The sequence below is a fragment of the Vicia villosa genome, linkage group LG1 (assembly GCF_029867415.1).
Source record: "Vicia villosa cultivar HV-30 ecotype Madison, WI linkage group LG1, Vvil1.0, whole genome shotgun sequence".
Taxonomy (NCBI): Eukaryota; Viridiplantae; Streptophyta; class Magnoliopsida; order Fabales; family Fabaceae; genus Vicia; species Vicia villosa.
The window spans coordinates 195,314,203-195,325,491 of record NC_081180.1 but is presented as its reverse complement, the minus strand read 5'-3'; the positions used below and the strand labels follow the sequence as shown (position 1 = coordinate 195,325,491).

The following is an 11,289-nucleotide window of genomic DNA, read 5'->3' as shown; positions in this document are numbered from 1 at the left end:
TCTGTGGACTCTCTTTCTTTTGAAATTGTTTTGATCATGTGCCCAGGTTTCTTTGTGATGTAGCCTTCTTGGATGAATATGATTTTGCACTTTCTGAATTTTTGTGGATCTATTAGGCTGAATGTGTGGATTTTGGTTTGCAGAATTTGGCAAGGATATGCACAGGATTTTCAGTTGACGAGTGAATTGAGCAGCCCTTGGTTTGTGCAGAATGCTTCTGAATTAGCATGGATCTCTTTGTTAATGATGCAGGTTTCCTGATTCAGAATCATTTTGGATTGTCGGAGTTGCGGCTGAGGTTTTGACTGGCATGTACTCTTGCTGGATATGCAGGGCTGACTGGGTGCTATTGTTAGCTTTTGTTTGCTATTTTTGAATTGGTTTTTGGTCTGTCTTGATGACTGTCAACTTGAAATGCACTATGAGAATTTGAAATTCTGTTTGGTTCATGTGTACAGGCTGTTTAATGACGTATCAATGTGCTGATTCGCAACAATTTTGCTTCTGGTATAGCAGCAGGTGGAGGAGGGTATTGAACATGACTGTGTGCAGGCTCGCGATTTGGAATTGAAGAGAGCGGAATCTTTGGGCATAGCATAAAATTTGGAACAAGGCGGCAATTCTTGGAGATTAGGGAGATGGTTATACTTGAAAGCTTGAAGAGGAAAATGATCTTGAAATTTGTACAGGAGGCCTAAGGATTGGAATACTGACTTGTAAAAATGATGATGTAACAGTTTGTAATGGATATGTGTTTTGAACACTTGTGATGGAAACTTGAAATGTAATGATTTTTCTCTTCACATTTTCAAATAGGATTTGAATTACCTCCTTTCCCTCCAATTAGTGATACTTTAAAATTCAAATCTTCTCCTCCTTTTCCAACTTAGATGAACACCATAACATATAATTCAAGTAGTGTACCAAATACTTATATCCAAACTCCATAAGGAAAATCCCCTTGATTACTAAATAAATATGGAAATAAACCATGATCCAATTGATGTCTTTAATCCATCACCACTGATTTAATGAACCAAAATTATTTTTAATGAATGCATGATGTGTAAATGACCTAAAATGCAAGTGAAGTTAAAAACGATAAGCCAGTTAGTAGAAAAATTGGATGGGCAAATTTTGGGGTGCAACAGCTGCCCCTATTTAATCGTCTTAAACCTGAAGGTGAGATTGGCGCCAGCCTTTCGATTATTCAAGGTAGAAGAAGATTATATATTAGGAGAACATGAAAATTTGCCTGATGAGAGATAAGATCCACTGGGGAAGAAATGGTGTCAACTCCGTTGAGGAAGATTGTATCAACTTTGGATTGATCAAGTTAACTCTGAGTTAGAAATGAAATACACATCAACTCGGGGTTGAAAAAGAAAGATGGATCAACTCTGGGTCTAAGAATAAAGGGAAGTTAACTCGGGGTTGGATAAGAGGTGAACATCAACTCTGGGTTGAGATAGGACAACTCAACTCTGGGTTAAACAAGGAATGGGGTAATGATTATGGGCTAAAAGAGAAAAGATGAACAATCAGGAATAACCGTCAAATCTGGGTTGAGAGGGAAAGATAAATGATGATCGTCAACTTTGGGTTGAGCAGGAAAGGAGAAAATATGATCGTTAACTCTGGGTTGAGTGGGAAAGAGAAAAGATAACCGTCAACTCTGGGTTGAGTGGGGAAAGGAGAAAAGATAACCGTCAATTCGGGGTTGAGTGGGGAAAGGAGAAAATATAACCGTCAACTCTGGGTTGAGTGGGAAAGAAAGAAGATAACCGTCAACTCTGGGTCGAATGGGAAAAGAGACAATAAGGAATAACCGTCAACACTGGGTTGAGTGGGAAAAGGAGAAAAGATAACCGTCAACTCTGGGTTGAGCGGTAAAGAAAGAAGATAACCGTCAAGTCTGGGTTGAGTGGGAAAAGAAACAATAAGGAATAACCGTCAACTCTGGGTTGAGTGGGAAAAGGAGAAAAGATAACCGTCAACTCTAGGTTGAGTGGTAAAGAGGAAGGGTCAACTCTGGGTTGAATAAAAGATAACCGTCAACTCAGGGTTGAGTGGGAAAGACAAAGGATGACCGTCAACTCTGGGTTGAGTGGGAAAAAGAAAAGGATCAACTCTGGGTTGAATAAAGGATGACCGTTAACTCTGGGTTGAGTGGGAAAGAAAGAAGAGAGCCGTCAACTCTGGGTTGAGTGGGGAAAGGCGAGACATAACCGTCAACTCTGGGTTGAGTGGGAAACGATAATTAACTTGGGGTTAAAAGATGAAAGGAGAATCAACTCTGGGTTGAACACAAATACATCAACTCTGGGTTGAAGAAAGATGAACATGATTGACTTTGGGAGATGACACCATAATGGTAACTCTGAGTGATCCAGTGGAATATCAATTGAATGCATGTCGGGTATTCATCTGATGAATAACTTGGCTTATGCTTCACATGCAAATGTTTGATTTTATGTACTTCTGGAGATGCAATGTAATGAATTCTATATGCAATGTACTGATTGATCAGGGTTTCTACTTTGATGTGGAATAGATTAGGTGGAGCTCTGAAACTCTGTTTGAGAATCAAGGTGGGGTGGATGCCCCTGATTTGTTGATGATTGGATCATGTGGGGGAAATGATAATTAAAATGCAATGATATGCATGATGTACGCATGATTATTAATGGAATAATTTGTTTCCAATATACTAGGAGTGAATGGAGGGTTCCTTGCAGGAAGGTTGTTGCTTGAAGGATAGAATTTATGAAGGTGAGGTGTTTGGCTTGACTCCTCGACACCTGTCTCGATATATGACACTTGATTGAAGATGAAGAAATGAATTGTTGCTAGCTTGCCCCAGCCTTTAGGATCTCTTGAGATGGAATTCTGATGTGCTTGAATCATGGAGATTGGCAATGGTCTGCCCCAGTGTTGATCATGGGATGAATGCCCCAGATTGAAATGAACTATTCCACCAGGTGGATGCTTCAGGTATTTACTATCTGGATGACCAACCTTTCCCTTTGTAAGACTACTCGATGGAATTTCAATGTTGAACTTTCCTTGGTATCAAGTACTTACGTTCTGATTAGAGACAATTCTATTTTGAAAAAGATAATGAGAATGTAATGCACATGTTAATCTCAAAGGAAAAGTTTTTTATTTGCCAAAATGTTGTACTGATACTAACACAAATGACACAACAACATTAGGAGTCAGTTTGACATGATTTTACAGTTTGTATGCTTTCGGAACGAACCCTGCTTCAATTAGGACTTTAAATGGTTGTAACGTGGCCGGGTTCACGATTTGAGAAACAAAGGATAAAGGCTCAAGTTCTTCTTAACCCACCCCTCTTCGTGATGTTCTCCAGTCCTACGTTCAGCTAGTTTGACACGAGTATTCACCTTTCAGGAAGGATTGCGATGGATGAGGATCCTTTATGGCTTTGATGGAGGTGGCAGCCACCCTTTGGTGCTTTTGTTGATGGTCTCAACAACTTTTCCCTTGGAGGATTTTTCTTCTTGTTCTTTTCTTTTGCTTTCCCTAACTTTTGCCTAGACAAAACGTTTCTTTTGATTTTGGTTTTAGTTGTCCAGCGGGATATGCCCTAATTTTTGCTTAAGTCATTTGCTTTCAAACTTTTTTTTTTTTGACTTAGCGGGCTATTGTTTCTTTCCCTTTTTTTATCATGATTCGTAACTTTCTTTTCATCATTTTTTGTCTCGTTCGGGAACAAGTTGTATGACTTTTGTGATTGACTTGAAGAAAAGGTTGTGACTGCCTTTTTCTCAGTGGATGAGAGACTTCCATTGTGGATTGTGCTCTTCTTCTTTGTTGTGAGATATGATATGTAATTGATCCTCTGATGGATTACCTGAAAGTTGAGCACTCGGTCGCACTAACTGAAGACTACCCTGCCCCTGGTTAATATTGAGGGTTTTGTGCTTTTTGAAAAGAAACTACTACTCCTTAGGCTCAAAGGGGTTGACGAGGGTTTCACTCCTTCATAACTCCGGTGTTTAGGAATTGAAACAATGCCTGTACATCGTCAGCAGGTTCTTTGTTCCAAAGGCATACAATTAGTAGTTCATATGTTTTTGATTTTCATCATTCTCCTTTTTTAGTTGCTTAAGACAAATGAGTTGAATATCAATGAACATAATGACAAAGATGAAATGATTTGAGAAAAACATGCATATTGCATTATTTTTATTTATTCAAACAGAATGAGTTTCTTACAATGAGAAGTACTTGAGAACAACAAAAGTAATACAATTGAAAATACTAAAGAAATCTATACAATGGCAATCTTGGCCTTATTCTAATGCAAATGAAATGTTCTCTAACAAACATAAAGTCTTCATGGTCCACTGGTGGAAGCTCCATTGTGAGGTGGCATGGGATTGTTGATCACATTAGGTGCCGCAGGTGCAAACTCAATCTCTTTTGCGTCAAGCAAATCCTGAACTTTGTCTTTTAAAACTCTGCATTCTTCAGTAGTGTGACCAGATCCTCCAGAGTGGAATTCACACTTAGCATTAATCTTGTAATTCGGAGGGAGAGGATCGGGAGGAGGCCTAGCTTCTGCTAATTGAATCAGTTTACAATTGAGCAAGTGAGCAAGAAGTTGGCTATAAGTCATTGGTACACGATCATACTGTTAGAACAAGATTTGTTCTGATCAATATTCTTAGTTTTGATGATAACAAGGATATGAATTTTGTGTGAAATAATGTGGTACTCTAATACATTGCAAATTCCCTTTCAGGAAATATATAAAGAGTACGCACAAATCAGCGCTCAGAAGCTTTGTCTCAGAAGGTTCAGCATGCAACATCAGAACATGGTCTGGCGAGACATCAGAAGATGGTCAAGGCAGAATCAGAACATGGGTCTATGAAAGCATCAGAAGAACTTGAGGTCAGAAGCAGAAGCACTGAAGTTCTCATGGTATCACGCTCAGAAGCACTTCAAGGTCAGAAGACAAGAAGATGCTATGCACCAAGCAGTTTGACTCTGATGATATTCAAATATTATATTCACAAACATCAGATCAGAAGAAAGTACAGGTGGCAGGCTACGCTGACTGACAAAAGGAACGTTGGAAGCTATTAAAGGCAACGTCAGTAGACAAAGCGTGAACAAGGCTCGAGGTAGTTGACAAAAGCGTGAAACATTAAATGCAAAGCTGTACGGAATACGTAAAGCATTAAATGCGCCCAACGGTCATCTTCTCAAGTGCCTATAAATATGAAGTTCTGATGAGAAGCAAGGTTGACGATTTTGAAAAGAACCAATTCTGAAAAACTTGCTGAAATGCTGTTCAAACTCAAAGCTCAGAAACTTCATCTTCATCAAAGCTCACTACATTGCTGTTGTAATATATTAGTGAGATTAAGCTTAAACGTTAAGAGAAATATCACTGTTGTGATTATAGCTTTTCAGAAGCATTTGTAATACTCTTAGAATTGATTACATTAATTTGTAAGTAACTAGAGTGATCAAGTGTTGATCAGGATACTCTAGGAAGTCTTAGCTTGTGTCTAAGCATTTGTAATTAGAGTGATCACGTGGTGGTCAGGATACTCTAAGAAAGTCTTAGCTTGTGTCTAAGCATTTGTTCCTAGAGTGATCAGGTTGTGATCAGGATACTCTAGAAGACTTAGTCGTAGGCTAAGTAGAAAACCATTGTAATCTGTTGCGATTAGTGGATTAAATCCTTAGGTGAGGTAAATCACTCCGTGGGGGTGGACTGGAGTAGTTTAGTTAACAACGAACCAGGATAAAAATAACTGTGCAAATTGTTTTTATCTTTCAAGTTTTTAAACTACACTTATTCAAACCCCCCCCTTTCTAAGTGTTTTTCTATCCTTCAATTGGCATCAGAGCGCCGGTTCTAAGGTGCAAGCACTTAACCGTGTTTAGAAAAGATTCAGGAAGAGAAAAACGCTTAAGTAAAAGATGGCTGGTGAATCTCAATCAAATCCAACTGCATCTACATCTGGCTCTGCTGAGCAATACAACGGTAACAATGGTTATACTAGACCACCAGTATTTGATGGTGAAAACTTTGAATACTGGAAAGATAAATTGGAAAGTTACTTTCTTGGTCTAGATGTTGATCTGTGGGATCTTCTGTTGGATGGTTACAAACATCTTGTTAAAGCTACTGGTGTAAGGCTCACGAGAAGCGAAATGACTGATGATCAAAAGAAAGATTTCAAAAATCATCACAAATGCAGGACTGTTTTGCTGAATGCTATCTCTCATGCTGAGTATGAGAAGATATCTAACAAGGAAACGGTCCATGACATATATGAGTCATTGAAAATGACCCATGAGGGAAATGCTCAAGTCAAGGAGACTAAAGCTCTTGCTCTAATCCAGAAATATGAAGCCTTCAAGATGGAGGATGATGAAGACATTGAAAAGATGTTTTCAAGATTTCAAACTCTGACTGCTGGATTAAGAGTTCTGGACAAAGGCTACACCAAGGCTGATCATGTAAAGAAGATCATCAGAAGCTTACCCAGAAGATGGGGTCCAATGGTGACTGCATTCAAGATTGCCAAGAATCTGAATGAAGTTTCTTTGGAAGAGCTTATCAGTGCCTTGAGAAGCCATGAAATAGAGCTGGATGCAAACGAGCCTCAGAAGAAAGGTAAGTCTATTGCATTAAAATCTAATGTTAAAAAATGCACTGACGCTTTTCAGGCTAGAGAAGAAGATCCTAAAGAATCAGAATCTGAAGAAGAAGATGAACTGTCCATGATCTCCAGAAGGGTAAACCAACTCTGGAAGAGCAAGCAAAGGAAGTTCAGAGGCTTCAGAAGTTCAAAGAGATTTGAACGTGGAGAATCTTCTGGTGACAGAAGATCTGACAAGAAGAAGGCTGTCTGCTATGAGTGCAATGAGCCTGGACATTACAAGAACGAGTGTCCAAAACTTTAGAAGGAAAATCCCAAGAAGAAGTTTCATAAGAAGAAAGGTCTTATGGCAACATGGGATGATTCTGAATCAGAATCAGAATCAGACTCTGAAGGAGAGCAGGCCAACTTCGCGCTGATGGCTACAGAAGATGATGGATCAGAATCTACATCAGAATCAGATTCTGAAGAGGTATTTTCTGAACTATCTAGAGAAGAGTTAGTTTCCAGTTTAACAGAACTTCTGGAACTTAAGGCTCATCTTAGTATCAAATACAAAAAGCTGAAAAAGCAGTTTGAATTTGAAACTAAGAAGCTGGAATTGGAAAATTCTGAACTGAAGGAAAAAGTTTTAAATCTATCCAAAGATAGTGGATCTCTTTCTGAAACAGAAAAATCCATTCCTAGCATGAATCATATTCTGAAAGAATATGACTCGAGCTTCAGAAAGTTCTTATCTAGAAGTATTGGCAGAAGTCATCTTGCTTCTATGATATATGGTGTTTCTGGAAACAGAAGGTTTGGTTTTGGCTATGAGGGTGATACCTCACATAAATTTGAACCTATTGATGATCTGAAGATCACATACAAGCCTTTGTATGATCAGTTCAAATATGGCCATGCACATGATATTAGGCTCACTTCACGTGCACAGAAGTTTAACATTATTCACACCAAGAAGCTTGTGACACATCCTAAGAAATATCATGCTGACAAACCTAAAGAATATCATGCTGTTCCTCCTGTTAAATATTTTGCTAAACCCAAGTTCAATCAGAACTTGAGGAGAACTAACAAGAAAGGACCCAAGAAATTGTGGGTACCTAAGGAGAAGATAATTTCTGTTGCAGATATCCTTGGCGGCAAAGAGGACAGAAAGCAAAATGTCATGGTACCTGGACTCTGGATGCTCGCGACACATGACGGGAAGAAGGTCTACATTCCAAGACCTGGTGCTTAAACCAGGTGGAGAAGTCAAGTTTGGAGGAGATCAGAAGGGCAAAATCATTGGCTCTGGAACCATAAGTCTTGGTAACTCTCCTTCCATAACTAATGTACTTCTTGTTGAAGGATTAACGCATAACTTGTTGTCCATAAGTCAATTAAGTGACAATGGTTATGATATAATCTTCAATCAAAAGTCTTGCAAGGCTGTAAGTCAGAAGGATGGCTCAATCCTATTTACAGGCAAGAGGAAGAACAACATTTAAAAGATTGATCTTTCTGATCTTGAGAAGCAGAAGGTGACTTGTCTTATGTCTGTTTCTAAGGAGAAATGGGTCTGGCACAGAAGATTAGGTCATGCTAGTTTGAGAAAGATTTCTCAGATTAACAAACTAAATCTGGTCAGAGGTCTCCCAAATCTGAAATTCAAATCAGACGCTCTTTGTGAAGCATGTCAGAAGGGCAAGTTCTCCAGACCTGCACTCAAGTCTAAGAATGTTGTTTCTACCTCAAGGCCGTTAGAACTCTTGCACATTGATCTGTTTGGCCCAGTCAAAACAGCATCTGTCAGAGGGAAGAAATATGGATTAGTCATCGTTGATGATTATAGCCGCTGGACATGGGTAAAGTTCTTGAAACACAAGGATGAGTCTCATTCAGTGTTCTTTGAATTCTGCACTCAGATCCAATCTGAGAAAGAGTGTAAAATCATAAAGGTCAGAAGTGATCATGGTGGTGAATTTGAGAACAAATTCTTTGAGGAGTTCTTCAAAGAAAATGATATTGCCCATGATTTCTCTTGCCCTAGAACTCCACAGCAAAATGGAGTTGTAAAGCGAAAAAATAGGACTCTACAAGAAATGGCCAGAACCATGATCAATAAAACCAATATGGCTAAGCATTTCTGGGCAGAAGCAATAAACACTGCTTGTTATATTCAGAATAGAATCTCTATAAGACCTATTCTAAATAAGACTCCTTATGAATTGTGGAAGAACAGAAAGCCCAACATTTCATATTTCCATCCTTTTGGATGTGTATGTTTTATTCTGAATACTAAAGATCATCTTGGTAAGTTTGATTCTAAAGCACAAAAGTGTTTCCTTCTTGGATATTATGAACGCTCTAAAGGCTACAGAGTATACAATACTAAAACATTGATTGTAGAAGAATCAATCAATATCAGGTTTGATGATAAGCTTGGTCTTGAAAAACCAAAGCAGTTTGAGAATTTTGCAGATTTTGAGATTGATATATCAGAAGCAGTAAAACCAAGAAGCAATGCTGCAGAAGCTGGCAGTCTCAGAAGCAATGAATCAGAAGATCAAGTTGCTGCATCTCTAGAGAATCTCAGGATTTCTGAAGAGCCAACAGTCAGAAAATCACCTAGACTTGCATCATCTCATTCAGAAGATGTGATCCTTGGGAAGAAAGATGATCCCATCAGAACAAGGGCATTCCTTAAGAACAATGCAGAATGTCTATTAGGTCTTGTTTCTTTGATCGAGCCAACTTCTGTTGATCAAGATCTAGAAGATCCAGACTGGATAATTTCCATGCAAGAAGAACTAAATCAGTTTACAAGGAATGATGTGTGGGACTTGGTTCCTAGACCAAAAGGATTTAACATCATCGGCACTAAGTGGGTGTTCAGAAACAAGCTAAGCGAGAAGGGAGAAGTGGTAAGAAACAAATCCAGACTGGTTGCTCAAGGTTATAGTCAGCAAGAAGGGATTGACTACACAGAAACCTTTGCACCAGTGGCCAGGTTAGAATCTATTCGTCTATTAATTTCTTTTGCCACTCAACATAACATCACTCTTTAGCAGATGGATGTCAAGAGTGCCTTCTTAATTGGTTATATAGATGAAGAAGTTTATGTCCATCAACCTCCTGGTTTTGAAGACTCTATGTCTCCAAATCATGTTTTTAAATTAAATAAATCATTATACGGATTGAAACAAGCTCCTAGAGCTTGGTATGAACGTTTGAGTTCTTTCCTTCTGGAAAATGGTTTCACTAGAGGAAAAGTGGACACTACTCTCTTTTGTAAAACATTTAAAAAGGATATTTTAATTTGTCAAATATATGTTGATGATATTATCTTTGGAACATCTAATGCTACACTTGGAAAGGAGTTTGCTGAGTCTATGCGGGCTGAATTTGAAATGAGCATGATGGGAGAACTCAAGTATTTCCTTGGGATTCAAATCAACCAAACTTCTAATGGAACCTATGTTCATCAAACGAAGTATGTTAAAGAACTTCTGAAGAAGTTTAATCTTTTAGAAAGCAAAGAAGCCAAAACTCCTATGCATCCAACATGTGTCCTAGGTAAGGATGAGGTAAGTAAGAAGGTAGATCAGAAGTTGTACAGAGGTATGATTGGATCTCTTCTATACCTAACTGCTTCTAGACCCGACATTCTCTTTAGTGTTTGTTTGTGTGCTATATTCCAATCAGATCCGAGAGAATCTCATTTAACTGCGGTTAAGAGAATTCCGAGGTATCTGAAAGGTACTACTAATGTTGGTTTGGTTTACAGAAGATCCAAAGAATACAACTTAGTAGGATTCTGTGATGCTGACTATGCTGGAGATAGAATTGAAAGGAAAAGTACTCCTGGAAGTTGTCAATTTCTTGGAAGTCATCTGATCTCATGGTACAGCAAGAAGCAAGCTACAATTGCCCTCTCAACAACAGAAGCAGAATATGTTGCTGTTGCTGGATGTAGCACACAAATGCTCTGGATGAGAAGTCAGCTAGAAGATTATCAGATATATGAGAGTAACATTCCTATTTTCTGTGATAATACTTCTGCTATATGTTTATCTAAGAATCCTATCTTACATTCAAAAGCTAAACATATTGAGATTAAATATCATTTCATAAGGGACTATGTTCAGAAGGGTGTTATATCTTTAAACTTTGTGGATACAGACCATCAATGGGCTGATATCTTTACAAAACCCCTTGCTGAAGATAGGTTTAAGTTCATTCTGAAGAATATCAGTATGGATTTATGCCCAGAATGAGAAGATGAGAAGATCTTATGTATGAGTATCTTTTGAAATGAGACTGGATTAGTCTTTTATAAGAAGTTCTGTTTGTAATCAATTAGAAGTAGTGATTCTGTTATTACTAACGTTTCATTGTCTAAGTTGATTCAGAATCTCTTTAAAAGTAAAACAGCTGTAACTGGCTATCCAGATGGTAAACACGTGTTCACTATTTCTGGACAAACGTGCGTGCAGTTGAGGGGACGTCTACTTAGGTAACTGTGCTAATCACTTCTTTTGTCATTATTATCTCTCCTCACGTCATGTAACATTAAATGCCATTCATCATTTCTTTTATTGTACTTTTTCGTTTTTTCATACCCGTCAAACGTTTCCCTTCCCTAGAATGTTTC

General features: G+C 38.3%; 1 long non-coding RNA gene across 1 annotated transcript; it reads left to right on the top strand.

Moving 5' to 3' along the window:
- Nucleotides 1-244: 244 nt before the first annotated feature.
- On the top strand, nucleotides 245-813 carry LOC131621609 (uncharacterized). The gene is made up of 2 exons (XR_009289638.1): nucleotides 245-351; nucleotides 459-813. It is a non-coding gene; the product is annotated as an uncharacterized LOC131621609 (long non-coding RNA).
- Nucleotides 814-11,289: the final 10,476 nt, after the last annotated feature.